The sequence below is a fragment of the Schistocerca gregaria genome, chromosome 2 (genome assembly GCF_023897955.1).
Source record: "Schistocerca gregaria isolate iqSchGreg1 chromosome 2, iqSchGreg1.2, whole genome shotgun sequence".
Lineage (NCBI taxonomy): Eukaryota > Metazoa > Arthropoda > Insecta > Orthoptera > Acrididae > Schistocerca > Schistocerca gregaria.
In genome coordinates, this window is record NC_064921.1 from 951,218,985 (window position 1) to 951,242,851 (window position 23,867).

Genomic DNA, 23,867 nt, shown 5'->3' on the forward strand with positions numbered 1-23,867 from the left:
ACCATCAGAGTGAAACAAGATAAATCAGAGCGCGCACGGAAAGATGTAGGTCTTCGTTTTTTCCGTAAGCTGTTCGAAATTGGAATAACAGAGAATTATTGTGAAGGTGGTCCGATGAAATCTCTGTCAGGCATTCAAATATGATTAGCAGAGTATCCACGTAGATGTAGATGTAGATATATGTGGTACGCCACGAAATTGTGGGATGACCGAGAGCCGTTTATGAATGTAAACCAAGTTAGTTTTGAAATAGACACATTCAAACCATGCACATGCAAAAATGCAGGGTTCATTACATGTGATGTATGTCGAAGTAATTATGGTTTTCCATGTTTCTCTGATCAGAACTATTCTGATTCGTGCAGTGGGCTACAGGTCACTCGTTGTGGTTGTTACAAATGTGTATACAATAACATAAATAACATGACTGTGCTGATTTGACTGAATGTTGTTATGTATCGTCTTTTTATTTCCAGTCTTCTTAACAAACACATTTTTCTCTTTTTTTCAGGATAAGGATTATGCCGATTATAAACCTTGTTATAATAACGTGGGTAAGAGAAAAAAAGTACCAGCAGCGATTTTTTTCTCAACACACGTGCTTAGAAATAAACAGCAAAATGTATATCTCATCCTTCATTCTCTAATCAGACGGAAATGTAAATCACATCGAATATTGTAGAACATACTTTATTCATAAGAAAGTCCATGAATGCGTTAACATTAAAAAATAATTGGTCTGTAGCAGTATAAGGCCCGACAGTCTTTTTTTAATTTTTTACCTCTTCTGGTGAGCGGTTGCTTTAACCGTTATTTTTTTTAACATGGGGAAATATAAGATAGGTTCATACGGTAAGTGTGATCTGGACGAAAATAACAAACCTTTAGGATGAAACAGGACGCCCACCAGAAGAAAAATAACCAAAATTGACGACTGCAGAACGAGAGACTTTTATTTTTTGTTTTCAATTTATTTGTCCCCTAAACGATTTTCTTTTACAATAAAACTTTATTTTTATTTTTTATACAAAAAGGAATGTTTGTGAGAAAACATACATTAGGTTCACACATTATGTGTGATAATCACCAAAATAACCAACAAAAACGGCTCTGAGCACTATGGGACTTAACTTCTAAGGTCATCAGTCCCCTAGAACGTAGATCTACTTAAACCTGACTAAGGACAGCACACACATCCATGCCCGAGGCAGGTTCCGAACCTACGACCGTAGCGGTCACGCGGTTCCGTACTGTAGCGCCTAGAACCGCTCGGCCACACCGGCCTGCCGAGGATATCGAAGTTGGAGCCAGTAAGATGAGGGGACGTGTTGCGGCATTAAGTCAAGCTCTGGCACGCCAGTCGGGTAGGAGAGAGCAGAGAGGGCTGTGAAGGAGACGTCAGCGAATCGCACTCTGACCGACCCCTCTCCAGGACGACAACGCGACGGCAGCACCCTGTATGCGAAGAGGACATAGGCGCCGAGTCGACTGGTTGAGGCCTACTTCTACAGCAGCACAAGACTAGGCACTCCAAGACCAGCAAGTTAGGAATTGCATATGCTGAAGAACAATGCTTATTTGCATATCGCCCTTATGCTCGCGACACTTCCGTGTAATTGTCAAAGTTAAGTATTGCCATTGTTCATTTCGTAATAAAATTCATTAATACGATTTGTTTGAATGTTGTCTAACAATCCGAGAACGCAGGCTTCCTACACCTCACATATTCGACGTCAAGGCAGGATTCAACAGGATGTAAGTCTTAAGCATCTGGGGGTTAGTCTATTACCATACGAAAAAAACATAAATAATAAAATAGGGGAAGGCAGGAGGGCCATACGACAAATACGACAACAGAAATGACCAAACAGGTGATACATCGTTCAGTTGTTGAAAACATCGCTAGGTACGGAGCAGAAACATAGATAGTGTAACACCCAAGATATGGAGCCTCTAATGAAAGCCCTTTGGTAGTAAAAGAAATATCAAAATTAGTTATCCTCACATTGACGGGAGCTACTGACAACAAAATTAATACTATTGCAAGTTTGACTAACAGGAATACTATGTAACTAATAACGTTAATTATAAAGAAAGGACTAAATTAATGACTATCAGATGATACGAAGTCTCAAACTTTAAATTAATAATTCAAAATATATTCTTTACGAAGGTTAAAGCCCAGGTCATAAATAGATCAGAGATAACATTTATCCAAGAGGAGAGTTGTAGCTGCATCGAGCTGTAAGGTCGCTGCGACTACAATGTAACACTGCAATGGAGATGTTAATTCAGTCTCTCTTGTAGACGACGAAATAATAGTAAGCCTATTGAACGCTACTAGATTGTTTCAAACCGATCTGATTTTTTAAAAGTTTTTCAGTATCGACTTGACGTACTAGTCAGAATTTCGAACTGAAGTAAAATAACATTTACAGTTTAGCCAGACAACAGAGCAGTTATTATATGTGAAAGAAAAGTAAATAGTGTGATACCTGATTAACGCTGGGACTTAGCCTTCGTGATCTGTGATTGTCACGAACATCAAAGGATACAGCAGAGCAATATACCAACCACCGACATAAAACCTATTATTAGCCTTGAGTAGGAAACACCTACACACAATCACGAAGAACTAACGCCGTGTTACGGGAAACTTTAGTCATTGTCAGAATCGCTGATGCAAATAGATTTAAGACCCTGAATGACAGATCGGTGTGTTTTCAGTTCAGGTTATATAAACTCCAATATAACCGTAATGTTTCATGTCGGCTACGTCATTTAATGGAAATTACTGTATAATTGTGAAATTAACTATTTCTTGAGAGAACGCATAAGTTAAATGGTGATTTAGTAATTTTATTAACATTGAACAGCAAGTTTACACCGAAATACGACGCTTTCTGTACGTTGTCAGAAGAGTATTTTATCTCTGGAATTACATTGTATTAGTTGTTGAATTAACAACCTGACGACGCTATATTAATTAATAAATCAATACCCTCGCAAAACTATGATGTGGCATCGGCTTGAATGATGGACTTCATAATTCAAGATATCCTATTATCTGCGTTTGAACACTCGCTCGCAAACCAGGCATAAGAACTACAGTTATCAAGTCCGCGTAAGCTTATCAACCTATCGCGAAAACGCGGAGCATATTTGGTTAATTGTCTCAGATCAAGGGAGTTGCTGCGGCACCGAGTGGTGCAGTCGCTGTGGGTTCGAGGTAAAGAAGACAGACCTCAAACACCAGTGCTTCAATTTTAAACAAGGGCTATTTACACATTCCGGCGTACTACTACATCGATACGCTGATATCAGTCTAAGGGAGACAGTATCTGAAACTAATCAACCAAGCGACGAGTTTGTTTTTAACAGTCACAGACCGGAGTCGTCACGATCGAAGGATACTGTTCCATGTCAACCAGACTGGGACAACCATCACCATCGAGCCGACACAAATAACACGCCACATCAGAAAAACAAGAGTTATAGAAACAAGTTGCCACAGATATGGACTTCCGGAGGCGAAGTTGCGGCATCTCCTAGCCTCAACGTGTACCACATAGTAACATAAGAGATAAAGGAAGCGTATTTCCAGTTACGAATACGGGCAATCTCCAACCATAGAACGGAAGGCCTCGAACCCGGATTTCCCGCTTATCGCGAGCGGTCGCCTTAAATATTTCCAACTGGAGCTTGCCCGTATTCGCAACTGCGAATACATTTCTTCTATTTCATAGAGGCTGTAGCCGCTGCAGTGTCTGTTCCTCCGGACGTGCATGCATGTACGAAAGTACATTGCACCGTACTTCTTACAAAAGCAGGCACTGCAATATCGTAACATAAGGAAGACTATGGGTTTCGGTAAATCAATAACAGACAGCATACAGACGAGGAGTCTAAAATGGTATGGATATCTAGAAAGCATAGACGACAGCCGATGGATAACTGAAGTGTGGCAGTGGTCCGCTGCGAAAAGAAGAAAGCGTGGGCGAGCTAGGAGCAGCTGCGGTCGATATGTCCGGGACGCAATGGATGCCCGAGGACTGCGAGGAGACTGGCGTAATAGGAGGAACTGGAACACGGGAAGCGAAGCGGCGCCAGCCGTAGGAATTTTGAGAGGGAATTGAAGTTCAGGGTCAAGAAATAAAAAGTTTGCGGTTTGCTAAAGAAATTTTAATTTTGTCAGAGACGGATAAGGAATTGGAAGAGCTGCTGAGTGGAGTGGTTAGTGTCTTGAAAACAGAATGCAAAGACGAACATCAATGTAGAACGAGCGTAATGTAACGGAGTCAAATTAAATCTGGAAGTGCTGAGGCAATTTTGCTGGGAAATGAGACACTAAAAGTAGTAGACGTGTTGTACTATTTGGACATCTAAACAGCTGATGATGGCCGAAGTATGGAGGGTGTATGATGTATGCTGGCTACAGAAAGAAAAGCATTTCTGAAAAAGAAGAATTTGTTAACATCGAATATAAGTTTAAGTGTTAGGAAGACTGTCCTGAAGATATCGGTCTGGATTGTAGTCTTGTACAACAGCAAAACGTGAACGATAAACCGTTCAGACAAGAATGGAACACAAGCTTTTGAAATGTGGTGCTACAGAAGCATCCTGGAGATTAAATGGTTAAGTCGAATAACAAATGAGGAGATACTGCATCGAGGGGAAATAAGAAATTTATGGCACAACTTGACTAAAACAAGGGATGGTAGACAGGTCAAATACTGAGGCATCAAGAATTTTCACTTTGGTAATGGAAGAAAGTGGGGGCGAAGGTAAAAATTTTAGATGAAGACCAAGACTTGAGTACAGCAAGCAAGTTCAGACGGATGTAGATTGAGGTAGTTATGCAGACGTGAAGAAGAATGAAAAAGATACTCTAGCGGGATGAGCTGCATTAAACCATTCTTCATTCTGAAGATCAGAACAACACTCTAAGACAAGAACATTTGAATTACAGTTTGTTACTGGCTCTATATCCCCTCTCGCCCCTCCCCTCACACCTAAATTAACTTGGCACCACCCTCATTTTCCTAACATATTACAGATACCTCTGATTTTAATAATATAATATTGAATTGTTTGTATGTAACAGCAGTAATTTATTTAGATCAGCGCTTAGAACATCGCCTTAGCAGAACTCCAAAGAGACACAGAGCAATACGTAATAGGAAAAGTATTGGTCCGAAAAATTGAAACTTACATGTGTTATACAAATGATACATATATAATAGCAAACCACTATCACAGTTTCGACAACTTCATAATTTACACGACGTAAAATAGGGGTGTGCATCAGCATTTCACTTAGATCTACCACTGTAAGCAGTTGTCTGCAGACGATGTCTTAGTGAACGTCTAAATGGGGGGAAACGCTGCTTCTTTCAGAGATTTCTACATAAATTCGGGATGCCAATTTTTTTTTTTTTGGGGGGGGGGGGGGCACAGCCTTCCTCCTTTTGTCTTATCTTGTACTCTTCTACAGCGTCCTGCTTGTAATCATCCTTGTCTTATTCGAAGCCCACAGTTTACCTGCTACTTTATCAGTGTATGAAAGTCCGCTGGTAATTTGGAAACTGATACATGTAAAAAGATAAATACTTCGCATCAATGGCAGAATGAAGTTATCAAAACATATATACAAAAAATTCTTTGTTAGATAGCGTACGCCAATGAGCCTATTTCCACGTGCAGCAGAAAGATTTACGTCCATAAGTAAAAATAAAATTAAAAAAATGCTAGATAAATTAGAAAGGAAGGGTATCAGTTTGCCTAGAAGAGATATATGAGCAAGGTAAGTCACCACAGCACTCAAAAACTTGTTAGAGAAGAGTTTGAAATAAAACTGGTATACATATGTAGTCTTTTTGATCAAGAAAAGGAATTACCTGGAAGGAACTATTAAAGATCTTGACAAATGAATATGGAGCCTGCGAAAATATAAGAAGAAAATTAAATAAATACAACAAATACTGTGTGGGGATAGGTATAGATGAAGAGGAATAAACCTAAAATTAGGAAAAGGGTGAGACAAGCATGCTCGTTATCACAACATCTGTTTAAACTTTCCATCAAAAAACTATTAACATCTTCAAAGACATAACGTTTGAAGTTAAAGGAACAGAATTCTTATTCACTGTATGAGGCTGACTGTATTTCAGATAGGAAAATCGTATTTAGATCACAGTATCTAAATTTGCAACATTTATGAAAAAGACTAAATTAAAAATTAATAGAAAGAAGAAACAAAATTGTGACCGAACAAATCAGAATTGAGAAGTGTACCTGACGTCAACCTTAAAACGAAAAAATAACGAAAACAAAAAAAGGTTGTTATTTAGGTTCCTTTCTTATCGAAGACAACAGCTGCTGTACTGAAATCATGCAATGAATTGTAACGTCAGCTAATAAAAAACAAGACGTTCTGTAAGAGAAAAGAAAAGAAAAAATTTTGTGAAATAGACATCTGCAGTGCCCTCCCGCGTAGCTGTAAACTTGGCATGTTTGAGGAAAGAAACATAATTATATGAGTCGCGGTGTAAATGAGGTAGATGAGAAAGCTAACACGGACCGGTCCCATACAGGAAAACGAAACTTTTAGCATATTTATTTGGACGCAATAAGTCTTAATAAACATATTACAATGAAAAGTTTTGGGAAATACAGTCAAGCAGAGACCAAAAAAGAAACAATACATCTACTGGACGTGAATATTATTAAGAAATGAAGGGGATAGTGGTTGTGGCAACAAGGCATCCCTGTTTCAAGATTGTGATGAGGGGTCGCCTGTTAGATTATGAAGGTGTGTAAACAGAGTGTAACATTAGATTACATGTCCTTTTTTGTTGCATTGATCTATTAAGAGAAGAACTTCAAGAATGTAAATCGTATCAGAAACCAAGAACACATAACAAGTCTTTACAAAAAGGAGAGATATGCTAATGGCCCTTCAAGTGATTCGAGGTGCATTGATACTCATGAATGTGGAATATGTCAATAAATCCTAAATTTGTTTTCATTCACGAAATAATATTAAACTTGCTATAAAATATGTAAATATAATATTAAACTCCTCGTAAAACATGTAAATGAAGTGCATACGATAATTCTTTATCTATTGTACCCACACGTCTTCAAAGAGAAAACCAGTTTACAACACTCATTTACATTGAAGATATTATTACACTGAAGATTATTTTACGGAACATTCACGTTATTCGATATTATTAATAATATACACATCAGTTGGTTCTACTTAGAAATTCGTCAACGGAATAGAAGATGAAGGCCACCGATTACAGCTTATCTTAAAGTGAATTTTATTCAGCAAGTATAATCTTTTTATGTTTGCTGCCAAATTGTTGAAAACGTATGTCCCTGAATAGGGACACCTTGCTGGACCAAAGTAAGTGAGTTAATGTGTTTGTCGAGGTTATTATTATTTATGGTATTGATTCCATGAACAGAGCTGTTGGTCTTAAGAACAGGGATATTGTTAACGAAAAATGGTTCAAATGGCTCAAAGCACATCTGAGGTCATCAGTCCCCTAGACTTAGAACTACTTAAACCTAACTAACCTAAGGACATTACACACATCCATGCCCGAGGCAGGATTCGTACCTGCGACGTAGCAGCAGCGCAGTTCCAGGCTGGCCATTGTTTACGACAAATTTCATTAAGGAAAGAATACGTCGGGAGCAGCAATTGGTATCCCGAATTCTTTGAAGAGGCGTCTGCAACACGTTCGAGTTCACAGCACGAACAGTTCGTATTACACGCTTTTGTACATTGGGGTGACTTGAGGAATTAACCGAAAATATGATCCCATATGACATTATGGAACGAACATAAATAAAGTACACTAGCTTTTTCCTTCTAATATCACTGTCTGTAAATATAAGGATTTGCTTAAGCGCTTCGGCAGTTCTGCCGTATGCTCCTCCCAATTTACTTAATTATCAAGTCGTAATTCCAGGAATTTAATACTGTCAAAATGATCTGTCTGTTCTTGGAAATATACTGGAGAGAACCCTTTACACGTTCTGAATTGCATATAATACGGCTTTTCAAAGTGTGGTGACAAAGACTTGGTTAGGGACTATTTATTAATGTTCATGAATATTTCATTAATAAATGTTTCTAATATTAAACAGGATTTTTCTCTTATTTTAGCGCTTGTATCATATGCAAACAAAACCGACTTAGCATCCGATAATGTTAAAGTGTAAGTAGGCTTTTTAGGTTTTTTTAATGGTTACGCCACGTAGCACTCTGTCTGAAAATCACTGGCTGCGCTGTGTGCAGTCTGTGGCCGGGTGGCATTGTTGGAATTTGCCACTGTTGTGTTGGGCAGTTGGCTGTTACCAGTGCGTAACGTTGCACAGTTGGAGCCGAGCCGCCAGGAGTGGTGGATGTGGGGAAGTGAGATTTTTGAGAATGGATAATCTGGAGGTGTGTCCATCAGAAACAGTAAATTTTGTAAGAGTGGATGTCATTAACTGCTATCTATATACATTATGACTTTTGAACACTACTGAGGTAAATAAATTGTCTGTTCTCTATCAAAATCTTTCACTTGCTAACTATGCCTATCAGCAGTTAGTGCCTTCAGTAGTTTGAATCTTTTATTTAGTTGGCAGTAGTGGCGCTCGCTGTATTGCAGTAGTTCGAGTAACGAAGATTTTTGGTGAGGTAAGTGATTTGTGAAAGGTATAGGTTAATGTTAGTCAGGGCCATTCTTTTGTAGGGATTTTTGAAAGTCAGATTGCGTTGCACTAAAAATATTGTGTGTCAGTTTAAGCACAGTCTTGTATAAATGTTCAAAGGGGACGTTTCAAAAGGACTGTAATTCACGCAAGGAAAAGTGAAGGCTCTAAAATTGAACCTTACGGAACACCACACGGTATAGTGTGAACACAGCATCATTTGATCCTCTCGCTTATAAAAGGGTTAATATGTCTGAGTTGCAAAATTGCGATGATTATTGGGTATTGGACAAGAGCAGCACAGTTTGTCTGACACAGCGCAGTTTGAGAACTGTTCGCATGCTGTTGTGGTGAAAGGGTATCGTGAGAGTACAAGTGGAACTGCCGTGATCAACCGATGTGGAAACTGCGGAGCCCACATTGATGTGAAAAGTGAATGTCCGCTCTAAAGGTGCGTGGGGACCGATCGACCCGATAAAAGTAGAACGGCTCAACGTCAGAATCAATCAGTGGGCTACGAGACCTGCACCTGAAACGATAGTTCAGTGAACCGTGAACAGTTACTGCACCTATGCTATTATAGTGACGATGCATCAGTAGAAAGCGCTTGGATTTTTTTCAGATTTATCGAAATTGAATCTCTGCTAACCGCTGAAAGATTTACTTCCTCTATAGCAAGCGTTTCTTGTTTCACTGGGCGGATGAAATATGGCTTGTCAAGCGAAATGCGTTAAGCACATTGTAACCACTGTTAGGAGGTCACGAGTCGTGGGTTACAACGTTACATTATGCCTAACGCTGTTCTCTGGGACCGATCATCTACGTGGAAAGTACAAATTTTTTTATACCTATATAACATCAGCAGAGTTTACGTTTCTCCAGCTGCTATTAGTAATAAAAAAATAGCAAATCTACTTAGATCGCATAACATGAAAGTATCTTTCTGAGGAAACTACAATAAGCAATAATTCACACCTTAAACAATAAAAATATACGTTGTGAGGCCAACGAATAAACAAAATCACACGAAAAACTTGCTCAAACTACTACATCGATCAGACTGGCAGCATCATTAATACCAGATACACCGAACCCCACAACTGCTACACTCATAACCAATTCACAAATTCGCCGGCCGAGGTGGCCGAGCGGTTCTATGCGCTACAGTCTGGAACCGCGCGTCCGCTACGGTCGCAGGTTCGAATCCTGGCTCGGGCATGGGTGTGTGTCGTGTCTTCAGGTTACTTAGGTTTAAGTAGTTCTAAGTTCCAGGGGACTGATGACCTCAGAAGTTAAGTCCCATAGTGCTCAGAGCCATTTGAACCAATTCACACATTCAGCTATAGGAACACTGGATACTCATTCACGAACACAGAAGATTTTAAGGTACTCCATCACGTCCAGCGATTACATACGATGTGTTTGATGGAGTAGATGCAAATTCTTGTACACGACAAAAAGCAAGAAGAAAAAAACTCTTAATGAGAAACAATATAGTGTATGGATTAATTTCTTCAGATGTTTCTGCTATATATAGAAAATCCATAAGTGTGTTCATTCCTTTATACGTTCCACTCCATATTTCCAACAAATCAGTATAAAATAAATTATAAAGCGTAAGCGACGCTTTAAATATTCGATAGTGCTAGGATAGCAGTTATAATGACAACTTAATGTAAATAACGTAATCCACAAAGTATGAAAGACCGTTGACTATACCCAGACTCTTTGGACAGGCACACTGTCGTAATACTTTGTGCCATATTTCAACTCCACATAAACAAATAATTAGAGCAATTGTTTGTGTGTGTGTGGCTTTTTGCACAATTTAAGATGCGCTGTGCCCGTAAGCAGACAGACCAAATACATAATTTACTAACATTAGCACACAAAACATCACAAGATTTATATTTCCGATTCCAGTAAAACCACAAAAAGACGATTGCAGGACAAGAGATGCAGAATAACAGACACACAAACGTCGTATTTGTACAGGGTGTTTCAAAAATGACCGGTATATTTGAAACGGCAATAAAAACTAAACGAGCAGCGATAGAAATACACCGTTTGTTGCAATATGCTTTGGACCACAGTACATTTTCAGGCTGACCAACTTTCGAAATTACAGTAGTTACAATTTTCAACAACAGATGGCACTGCAAGTGATGTGAAAGATATAGAAGACAACGCAGTTTGTGGGTGCGCCATTCTGTATGTCGTCTTTCTGCTGTAAGCGTGTGCTGTTCACAACGTGCAAGTGTGCTGTGGACAACATGGTTTATTCCTTAGAACAGAGGATTTTTCTGGTGTTGGAATTCCACCGCCTAGAACACAAACGAAGTTTTCAACGGAGGTTTAATGTAACCAAAGGACCGAAAAGCGATACAATAAAGGATCTGTTTGAAAAATTTCAACGGACTGGGAAAGTGACGGATGAACGTGCTGGAAAGGTAGGGCGACCGCGTACGGCAACCACAGAGGGCAACGCGCAGCTAGTGCAGCAAGTGATCCAACAGCGGCCTCGGGTTTCTGTTCGCCGTGTTGCAGCTGCGGTCCAAATGACGCCAACGTCCACGTATCGTCTCATGTGCCAGAGTTTACACCTCTATCCATACAAAATTCAATCGCGGCAACCCCTCAGTGCCGCTACCATTGCTGAACGAGAGACATTCGCTAACGATATAGTGCACAGGATTGATGACGGCGATATGCATGTGGGCAGCATTTGGTTTACTGACGAAGCTTATTTTTACCTGGACGGCTTCGTCAATAAACAGAACTGGCGCATATGGGGAACCGAAAAGCCCCATGTTGCAGTCCCATCGTCCCTGTTTCCTCAAAAAGTACTGGTCTGGGCCGCCATTTCTTCCAAAGGAATCATTGGCCCATTTTTCAGATCCGAAACGATTACTGCATCACGCTATCTGGACATTCTTCGTGAATTTGTGGCGGTACAAACTGCCTTAGACGACACTGCGAACACCTCGTGGTTTATGCAAGATGGTGCCCGGCCACATCGCACGGCCGACGTCTTTAATTTCCTGAATGAATATTTCGATGATCGTGTGATTGCTTTGGGCTATCCGAAACATACAGGAGGCGGCGTGGATTGGCCTCCCTATTCGCCAGACATGAACCCCTGTGACTTCTTTCTGTGGGGACACTTGAAAGACCAGATGTACTGCCAGAATCCAGAAACAATTGAACAGCTGAAGCAGTACATCTCTTCTGCATGTGAAGCCATTCCGCCAGACACTTTGTCAAAGGTTTCGGGTAATTTCATTCAGAGACTACGCCATATTATTGCTACACATGGTGGATATGTGGAAAATATCATACTATAGAGTTTCCCAGACCGCAGCGCCATCTGTTGTTGACAATTGTAACTACTGTAATTTCGAAAGTTTGTCTGCCTGAAAATGTACTGTTGTCCCAAGCATATTGGAACAAACGGTGTATTTCTATCGCTGCTCGTTTAGTTTGTATTGCCGTTTCAAATATACCGGTCATTTTTGAAACACCCTGTACTTGGCAATGATAACGAATTCTCGAAACGCGTCGTGTTATGCACGAGGAAAAAGCCCTAACTGGTGCAGCGTTTTTTTGTTTAAATCAATTGTAGGTGACTTGCGGAAAGTTATTATACATAAGTGAATTGCGTAATATGAGCAGTCGGCACTAAGTAGTTGCAGACCTCTTGTGCTTACCAGAAGTCGGCACCAGTGTTTATGGCTTGCTTTCCAAACTAAGGGAGCCAGTGATTGTGTTTAATCGACCATGTTGGCTTATTCATTACGTGACTGGTCTTTGGCCATATGGTGTAATACTTTTGTGTCAAAATAACAACATAAATTCGAAGAACTGGATAAAATCCAACCATTAAAGTATAACTTTACTGCTCTTCTGCACTGTTACTCCACAAGAGCTTAAGACAGTATGAGTTGTCTTATGAATGAGGGTACATCATCAGTACTTCGCAAGCCACCTGACGGTGTCTGGCGGAGAGTACTTCAGGATTACTAATTGCTCAATGTTCCATTCGCGAATGGCGGGTGGGAAGAATGTTACCAAATCTCAGTATTAACTCTAATACCTCTACTTTTCTCGTTGTAGTCATTTTGTGAGACGTTAGTGGGAGAAAATAATATGCAGCCAGAATCTACCCGGAACATACTCTCTCGGAATTCCCATAAAAAGGCTTTCCATGAGACACAATGCCTCTTTTATAGCGTCTGCCATTGAAGTTTGTTCATATTAATCGTAATAGTTCCGCGCCTATCAAATGATATCGTGACGTGACGAAAAGCGTTTCTCTAACACTTAAGATTCTTCCATTTGATTGTTCGTTCAATTTGTTTTACGATGTCATTCTACACTTACGGAAAAAAAATTAGTACACCGTTTGGAGGTTTCTAATTCACTCAAGATTTATTGTTGCAACAGTGCATACAGAGCATATAAAAAAAGATTACATTTACAAATGAATAGCACAAGCTATTCTGAATACCATGTAACGACTAAATCTAAAACACCCATATAAGTGCCTCCACGGGCGGCAGTACAAGCGCTGACTCTGGCAGTAAGTCGTACGTGCAGATGGCGAATACTGTCCTGGGATACGTTTTGCCAAGCCTACTCAACCTGCTGCTCGAACCAGCAAGAAATATAGTTTGCTCTTGAGTTAAAAAAAGACTGGCCGGCCGGAGTGGCCGAGCGGTTCTAGGCGCTACAGTCTGGAACCGCGAGACCGCTACGGTCGCAGGTTCGAATCTTGCCTCGGGCATGGATGTGTGCGATGTCCTTAGGTTAGTTAGGTTTAAGTAGTTCTAAGTTCTAGGGGACTGATGACCTCAGAAGTTAAGTCCCATAGTTTTCAGAGCCATTTGAACCTTTTTTGATAAAAAAAAACTTTATTCCCAGACTGGAAATGCTTGTTGTGTTCCATATGATTCCTTCTCAAAAGATAAGTAACTTCGTTTGATTATTCATTTATAGCACTGTATAGCACTGTAGTGCGTTCACTTACTCTAGTCTGCGCCCTGCTTTCTAGTCTACGAATTAGCATTGTGACCACCGAGACACATCAACTTTGACGAATGCTCTGTACGAGATAGTGCTCGTCGTAAGCGCAAACTAGAGTCACTAGTGTGCAATCTGGACCTACTTTCTCCCCACAAGACCACGACGCGCCATTCCACGTACCAAGTGATCCTCTGAGGGCACCAGTTGAGCCTTTCACATCAATGCCGTGGCGTGAGTGAAAGATGGGTTAGAGGCGTGCGTGCCTGTAGTCCCACTTGTAACCTCCCCCTCACTTATCGACCTTACTGACAGTGAAAAATTAAACAGCGTGCACCTAATAGAAATCTGGGGAAAGCATACGTCACCGAAGTTAATTTGTCGGTAAAGAGGGAGGAAAGGGTTACATCTAAATTAAAGGAAAAATGCAAATGAAATTCGTGGAAATTAATTTTGAGAAAAGGGTAAAGTTAATAAAGAAAGTAAATGTGCAGTCGTTACGTTAAGAATTAACTGGCGTTAATTATATATTTGAGATTTGAGAAAAATTACGGTCGCCAGTCCTATGGACAACAACTATAATAACTGAAAACGAAAGGTTAAACCACATGTAAACAGCACTAAAAGCGTGGCAACTGAAGGTTGACGCGTGTTGTGTGAAAACTGAATGTTTGTCAGAAGTAATAAATTTCGCTACACTCTGACTTATTTTAGCAATAGAATTAATAAAACAGGAAAACTGAAAGTTCATTTACTGGCTCAAATTAATAGTGAACTTTGTTTCTGAAGCACTACGAAATAAAATAAAATAAGGTTGGTCTTGGTCCGTCTCAACAATCATCTCAAAAGCAACTTGAATCTACGCAATTTAGAAATAAGACATTTAACGTTGAACTTGAATTAAATGATTTAGAACAATTAACAATAGTAAAATTTATTACGTACCAGGTAACCTAAAACATGATAACAAAACTCTCACTCTTAATTTGTGCTTGTGTAATCTAAATATAGTTCTATTTGGTTATTGTAGCCAGCTATGAATACTTTAACTGAACTTTGAAATTAAAGCAGTGAAATAGAATGATACTACTTTAATGCTGGCGTTTGAATTTCAACGACACTCGGGTTCATTTCGGAAAAGGAAGGGACCCTGTTTGGTAATGCAATTGGGACAATGAACAACAAAAGTTCATGCTCAGTTGTTGTATTTTAGATCTGCAAATGGAACAGTTTGAAAAGCTGAGGTCTGCCATACAGTTCTAAAACTTTATGTACCTACAGTCTTCCTTGTTGGTTGATTGAAGGTTTGAAATCGTCGATCGAGGAGGTGGCGACAATCACTCATTGTCGGCAGTCGCTGTTGCAGAAGCTGGATGTTGGCGCGCCTTCTTCTCGGCACGGTCACCAGGCGAAACGGGCTCTTGATGTGTGCCAGTTAATGTTTCCCGTCCGCGACACCGTGTCAGAAACTATCATAGCAAGTCGAGCGTCGTTCAACACACGTTCTCCACCGCCCTACTCCAGGCAGACTCTGCTCTTCCCGCGCTCCACGCGGCAGAGTTGACACTATCCAAGATCCTAAACACTTTGGTTCTCCACACGACCTATCGATGTAATCGTTCGATAGCACAGTTTTCCTCTTCAGGTAATAAAATAAGGAAAAAATTGACAGTACAATAGATGGAAATAGGAGGATATGCATTTCCGGCGCTACACACTGCTAATATCTGGTTCGCAACAGTTCGTGCTGACATGTATGGGCTAACAAGCCCTCGTATCTGTACTGTGGTAGCTGTACGATCTGCCGCTACTGCCCTTAGAATACGAAGATCCAGGCAGGAGTTTGCTCTGCATGGACGTCCATAACCTCGTGTACAGGTCTGAGAATGTTCACGTGACTGCAGAAACCAGCATAGTTCACAAATAACGCAACACGTCCAACATGTGTGGCAATTCTCCGAAAGTATCATCCCGCATTTCGGAAGACCACAATTTGACCCCTTTCAAATTCGTTCATTTAGCTGTAGGTAGAACGAGCGCTTCTCTGTGACTTGATTGGCTGAGTGCTTCACACCACACTGAGCGCTTTGGCTGTGAACATTCCCTGTTAAAGGGTAGACACAGCAGGGACTCTGGCAGCTATGCCACTACACTACCTACTGGCGGAAGACGCTGGAACCATTGTCACTAATCTACTACTCTCCAGGTGGCATATACCGTCATCAGGTCAGAATCGATGTTGTCTTTGTGTACTAACCTTTTTTTTTTTTGCGGCAGTATATTCCAAGTCTCACGGGATAGTCGTAGGTATTTTACGTTACTTACTGCTTCCAGCGATTTGTCCCCAGTAATGTAACCGAACTCTTCGCACGTCTATGTAAAGCATATTACATTTATTTACCAGGTGATCAAAAAGAATAAATTTGAAAATTTAATAAACCGTGGAATAATGTAGATAGAGAGGTAAAAATTGATACACATGCTTGGAATGACATGGGGTTTTATTAGGACAAAAAAAACAAAGTTCACAAAATGTCCGACAGATGGCGCCGGACAGCAAAACGTCAGTGACTGCGCATGACAATCACGTATAAAAGGAGCTGTAATGAGAGACAGAATCAGATGCGCCAGCAGTCGCAGCATGTTGACGTTACCCGAAAAAGCGCTTTCAGTGTAGCTATATTATCAGAATAGGGAATGTGCTGGTTCAGCGTTACGATCCTATCACCATTCAAACGGGTAAAGGTCCATTGACAAGTGCAGCTGTGGCGAGAATGATTTCGAAGTTCGAAGCCACGGGCTGTTTAGGCGATAGACTCCGTAGTGGCTGACCAAGCACAAGGCGTAATGCTGCTGAGACAGTTCAGGAAGAAATGGAGACTGCAGCGGGTTCGTCTATGCACGGGGAAGTCAGCGCTCGTGCAGTAGCACGTCGCACCGGCATTCCATATACTACTGTTTGGTTGGCACTTAGGCGTACCCTCCGATGCTATCCGTACAAAATCCATCGGCATCATGGACTGTTACCTGGCAATTTAGTGAAGCGGAGGGCATTTGCGGTGTGGGCGTTTCAAAAGATGGCGGAAGATGACGATTGCTTGAGTAACGTTTTGTGCACCGACGAAACTCATTTCACGCTCCGAGGGTCTGTCAACGCTTACAGCTGCAGAATTTGGGCTACCAAAAATCCTAGAACTGTCGTGGAAACTCCATTGTACGACAAGAAAGTCACGGTATGGGTTGGATTTAACACATCTACCGTTATCGGGCCTTTTTTCTTCGAGGAAATACGTGATTCTGGTTTTGTAACTGCTACCGTGATGGGTAAGAGGTACGCCGATATGTTACAGAATCGCATCATCCCCAGCCTGGCTGATAAACACCTGTTGGAACGTACGATGTTTATGCACGATGGCACTCCACCCCATATTGCTAGACCTGTGAAAGATCTCTTGCGCACATCATTTGGTATTGATCATGAGCTCAGCCGCCACTTTTGTCATTCTTGGCCTCTCAGGTCCCCCGACCTCAGTCCGTGCGGTTATTGGCTTTGGGGTTCCCTGAAGTCGCAAGTGTATCGTGACCGATCGACATCTCTAGGGATGCTGAAAAACAACATCCGACGCCAATGCCTCACCATAACTCCGGAAATGCCTTACAAAGCTGTTCACAACATTATTCCTCGACTACAGCTATTGTTGAGGAATGATGGTGGACATATTGAGCATTTCCTGTAAAGAACATCATCTTTGTTTTGTCTTACTTTGTTACACTAATTATTGCTATTCTGATCAGATGAAGCGCCATCTGAGGGACATTTTTTAACTTTTGTATTTTTTTGGTTCTAATAAAACCCCATGTCATTCCAAGTATGTGTGTCAATTTCTACCTCTCTGTCAACATTATTCCGTGATTTATTCAGTTTTCAAATTTACACTGACTTTTTGATCACCCATTAGGTTCAGTATGAACTGAAAGTCCCTGCACTTCTCGTCGGTACTCTACAGGTCTTTCTACAAATGGCTACAGACTTCTGGCGTTGCTTCCTTCTTATAGAAACTGCGTCGTATGCAGAGTGGCCATGTGCAACTGATTTCATTTGCATTTGTAAGTACCAGCCACGTACTTTCGTTTCTGGAAGATAATATCGAAGTGAATATTCCACTGTAAGGATGTATAGCAATGACATCAGCAAGTACTTCATTTGTTTTAGACTCCTCTGAAAACAACATTCATGCCATCCTTGACTGATCCGTGTAGCTACCTTTGCATGTATTACTTGCGTGGCCTCGGCGCCAGGACAGGTCACGTCCAGTCTTATATAAACGTGCTCACAAGAAGCTGCCGAGTGACATTTATATAACTTCATGAGTACATGTTTGATCCGCCTAATACATTTGCACTCATTCAAATGACCTCAAAGTCACCACACAAATCAAACAAACGTATGACCTTTAGAACCGAATAATGACGCGCGAAACTACTTTAATTGCCGCTGAAGGTTAATCGACGCAAAATTACAGCAGCAGGTGATGTTGACGTTCTTGCTGAATTGTGTACAAGGGCAACTGAGGCCGCGTCAGAGGTATTTCTAACGTTGGCCTTTCAGCTGCCTGTCGAACTGATTCATGAATATTCTTTAGAGATAAATTTCAGACGATAATTAGACGCTCATGATGCCTTATCAGTCTCATCTATGACAGTAGTTATAGATGCTGATGTTTGGTTTGCGGGGCGCTCAAATGCGCGGTTATCAGCGCCCGCAAAAATTCCCAACCTTTGCTCAGCCCAATCTCGCCACTTACTTCAATGATGATGAAATGATGAGGACAACACAGTCATCTCGAAGCAGGTGGAAACCCCTGACCCCGTCGGGAATCGAACCCGGTACCCCGTGCTCGGGAAGTGAGAACGCGACCGCGAGTCCACGAGCTACGAACGAGTAAATAGAGCTTACATTAAGAAAGCTAGAATGTGTTCGTTATTATGCTAAGTGGAGTAATACGATCGATGTAAATGTTGTTGTTGTTGTCTTCAGTCCTGAGACTGGTTTGATGCAGCTCTCCATGCTACTCTATCCTGTGCAAGCTGCTTCATCTCCCAGTACCTACTGCAACCTACATCCTTCTGAATCTGCTTAGTGTACTCATCTCTCGGTCTCCCTCTACGATTTTTACCCTCCACGCTGCCCTCCAATGCTAAATTTGTGATCCCTTGATGCCTCAGAACATGTCCTACTAACCGATCCCTTCTTCTAGTCAAGTTGTGCCACAAACTTCTCTTCTCCCCAATCCTATTCAATACCTCCTCATTAGTTACGTGATCTATCCACCTTATCTTCAGTATTCTTCTGTAGCACCACATTTCGAAAGCTTCTATTCTCTTCTTGTCCAAACTAGTAATCGTCCATGTTTCACTTCCATACATGGCTACACTCCAAACAAATACTTTCAGAAACGAATTCCTGATACATAAATCTATATTCGATGTTAACAAATTTCTCTTCTTCAGAAACGCTTTCCTTGCCATTGCCAGTCTACATTTTATATCCTCTCTACTTTGACCATCATCAGTTATTTTACTTCCTAAATAGCAAAACTCCTTTACTACTTTAAGTGTCTCATTTCCTAATCTAATTCCCTCAGCATCACCCGATTTAATTTGACTACATTCCATTATCCTCGTTTTGCTTTTGTTAATGTTCATCTTATATCCTCCTTTCAAGACACTGTCCATTCCGTTCAACTGCTCTTCCAAGTCCTTTGCCGTCTCTGACAGAATTACAATGTCATCGGCGAACCTCAAAGTTTTTACTTCGTCTCCATGAATTTTAATACCTACTCCAAATTTTTCTTTTGTTTCCTTTACTGCTTGCTCAATATACAGATTGAATAACATCGGGGAGAGGCTACAACCCTGTCTCACTCCTTTCCCAACCACTGCTTCCCTTTCATGCCCCTCGACTCTTATTACTGCCATCTGGTTTCTGTACAAATTATAAATAGCCTTTCGCTCCCTGTATTTTACCCCTGCCACCTTTAGAATTTGAAAAAGAGTATTCCAGTCAACATTGTCAAAAGCTTTCTCTAAGTCTACAAATGCTAGAAACGTAGGTTTGCCTTTTCTTAATCTTTCTTCTAAGATAAGTCGTAAGGTCAGTATTGCCTCACGTGTTCCAACATTTCGACGGAATCCAAACTGATCCTCCCCGAGGTCTGCATCTACCAGTTTTTCCATTCGTCTGTAAAGAATTCGCGTTAGTATTTTGCAGCCGTGGCTTATTAAACTGATAGTTCTGTAATTTTCACATCTGTCAACACCTGCTTTCTTTGGAATTGGAATTATTATATTCTTCTTGAAGTCTGAGGGTATTTCGCCTGTCTCATACATCTTGCTCACCAGCTGGTAGAGTTTTGTCATGACTGGCTCTCCCAAGGCCGTCAGTAGTTCTAATGGAATGTTGTCTACTCCGGGGGCCTTGTTTCGACTCAGGTCTTTCAGTGCTCTGTCAAACTCTTCACGCAGTATCGTATCTCCCATTTCGTCTTCATCTACATCCTCTTCTATTTCCATAATATTGTCCTCAAGTACATCGCCCTTGTATAAACCTTCTATATACTCCTTCCACCTTTCTGCCTTCCCTTCTTTGCTTAGAACTGGGCTGCCATCTGAGCTCTTGATATTCATACACGTGGTTCTCTTCTCTCCAAAGGTCTGTTTAATTTTCCTGTAGGCAGTATCTATCTTACCCCTCGTGAGATAAGCTTCTACATCCTTACATTTGTCCTCTAGCCATCCCTGTTTAGCCATTTTGCACTTCCTGTCGATCTCATTTTTGAGACGTTTGTATTCCTTTTCGCCTGCTTCATTTACAGCATTTTTATATTTTCTCCTTTCATCAATTAAATTCAATATTTCTTCTGTTACCCAAGGATATCTAGCAGCCCTCGTCTTTGTACCTACTTTATCCTCTGCTGCCTTCACTACTACATCCCTCAGAGCTACCCATTCTTCTTCTACTGTATGTCTTTTCCCTATTCCTGTCAATTGTTCCCGTATGCTCTCTCTGAAACTCTGTACAACCTCTGGTTCTTTCAGTTTATCCAGGTCCCATCTCCTTAATTTCTCACATTTTTGCAGTTTTTTCAGTTTTAATCTACAGGTCATAACCAATAGATTGTGGTCAGAGTCCACATCTGCCCCTGGAAATGCCTTACAACTTAAAACCTGGTTCCTAAATCTCTGTCTTACCATTATATAATCTATCTGATACCTTTTAGTATCTCCAGGGTTCTTCCACGTATACAACCTTCTTTCATGATTCTTAAACCAAGTGTTAGCTATGATTAAGTTGTGCTCTGTGCAAAATTCTACTAGGCGGCTTCCTCTTTCATTTCTTAGCCCCAATCCATATTCACCTACTATGTTTCCTTCTCTCCCTTTTCCTACACTCGAATTCCAGTCACCCATTACTATTAAATTTTCGTCTCCCTTCACTATCTGAATAATTTCTTTTATTTCATCGTACATTTCTTCAATTTCTTCATCATCTGCAGAGCTAGTTGGCATATAAACTTGTACTACTGTAGTAGGTGTGGGCTTCGTATCTATCTTGGCCACAATAATGCGTTCACTATACTGTTTGTAGTAGCTTACCCGCATTCCTATTTTCCTATTCATTATTAAACCTACTCCTGCATTACCCCTATTTGATTTTGTGTTTATAACCCTGTAGTCACCTGACCAGAAGTCTTGTTCCTCCTGCCACCGAACTTCACTAATTCCCACTATATCTAACTTTAACCTATCCATTTCCCTTTTTAAATTTTCTAACCTACCTGCCCGATTAAGGGATCTGACATTCCACGCTCCGATCCGTAGAACGCCAGTTTTCTTTCTCCTGATAACGACATCCTCCTGAGTAGTCCCCGCCCGGAGATCCGAATGGGGGACTATTTTACCTCCGGAATATTTTACCCAAGAGGATGCCATCATCATTTAATCATACAGTAAAGCTGCATGTCCTCGGGAAAAATTACGGCTGTAGTTTCCCCTTGCTTTCAGCCGTTCGCAGTACCAGCACAGCAAGGCTGTTTTGGTTAATGTTGCAAGGCCAGATCAGTCAATCATCCAGACTGTTGCCCCTGCAACTACTGAAAAGGCTGCTGCCCCTCTTCAGGAACCACACGTTTGTCTGGCCTCTCAACAGATACCCCTCCGTTGTGGTTGCACCTACGGTACGGCCATCTGTATCGCTGAGGCACGCAAGCCTCCCCACCAACGGCAAGGTCCATGGTTCATGGGGGGAGGTCGATGTAAATAAGTGTTGTAAATTGACTTTTTTGTTCGGCGATGCCTGACAACAATAGCGTAATTATTAACATAAGCACCTTATATATTGAACAGTTGCGTGTTTTATGATAAGTTTGTTATTAGATTTTAAATCAAACTATGCTTAAGACTTTTTTTGACGTATTCTACATCCGTGAGGATCATTTCGATAGGAACCTGTGGAAGGTACATTAACGTACACTACTGGCCATTAAAATTTCTACACCAAGAAGAAATGCAGATGATAAACAGGTATTATTTGGACAAATATATTATACTAGAACTGACATGTGATTACATTTTCACGCAATTTGGGTGCATAGATCCTGAGAAATCACTACCCAGGACAACCACTTCTGGCCGTAATAACAGCTTTGATACGCCTGGGCATAGAATCAGACAGCTTGGATGGCGTATACAGGTACAACTGCCCAAACAGCTTCAACACGATACCACAGTTCATCAAGAGTAGTGACGGGCGTATTGTGACGAGCCAGTTGCTCGGCCACCATTGACCAGACGTTTTCAGTTGGTGAGAGATCTGACGAATGTGCTGGCCAGGGCAGCAGTCGAACATTTTCTGTATCCAGAAAGGCCCGTACAGGACCTGCAACACGCGGTCGTGCATTATCCTGCTGAAATGTAGGGTTTCTCAGGGATCGAATCGGGGTAGAGGCAAGGGTCGTCACACATCTGAAATGTAACGTCCACTGTTCAAAGTGCCGTCAATGGGAACAAGAGGTGACCGAGACGTGGAACCAATGGCACCCCATACCATATCGCCGCGTGATACGTCAATATGGCAATGTCGAATACACGCTTCCTATGTGCGTTCACCGCGATGTCACCAAATACGGGTGCGACCATCATGATGCTGAAAACAGAACCTGGATTCATCCGCAAAAAATTACGTTCTGCCATTCGTGCACTCAAGTTCGTCGTTGAGTACACCATCGCAGGTGCTCTTGCCTGTGATGCAGCGTCAAAGATAACCGCAGGCATGGTTTCCGATCTGATAGTCCATGCTGCTGTAAACGTCGTCGTAATATTCGTGCAGATGGCTGTTGTCTTGCAAACATCCCGATCTGTAGACTCAAGGATCGAGACGTGGCTGCACGATCCGTTACAGCCATGCGGATATGCCTGTCATCTCGACTGCTAGTGATACGAGGCCGTTGGGATCCAGCACGGCGTTCCGTATTACCCTCTTGAACCCACCGATTCCATATTCTGCTAACAGTCATTGGATTTCGACCAACGCGAGCAGCAATGTCGCGATACGATAAACAGCAATCGCGATAGGCTACAATCCGACCTTTATCAAAGTCGGAAATGTGATGGTACGCATTTCTCCTCCTTACACGAGGCATCACAAGAACGTCTCACCAGGCAACGCCGGTCATCTGCTGTTTGTGTATGAGAAATCGGTTGGAAACTTTCCTCATGTCTGCACGTTGTAGGTGTCGCCACCAGCGCCAACCTTGTGTGACTGCTGTGAAAAGCTAATCATTTGCGTATCACAGCACCTCCTTCCTGCCGGTTAAATTTGGCGTCTGTAGCACGTCATCTTCGTGGTGTAGCAATTTTAATGACCAGTTGTGTATGTTTTTTCTTTCTTGTCGGAAAAAAATTAGTACTTCCTTTTTACAGATCAATAGCACAAGTGATTCTGAGGTACCAGATACTGATGCTGAAACACCCATGTTAGTATGTGGTGTAGCCTCCACGCGCGGCATGAAGGCGCTGCCTCTGGCATACAGTCGAACGTACAGATGGCGAATACATCTACATCTCCATCTACA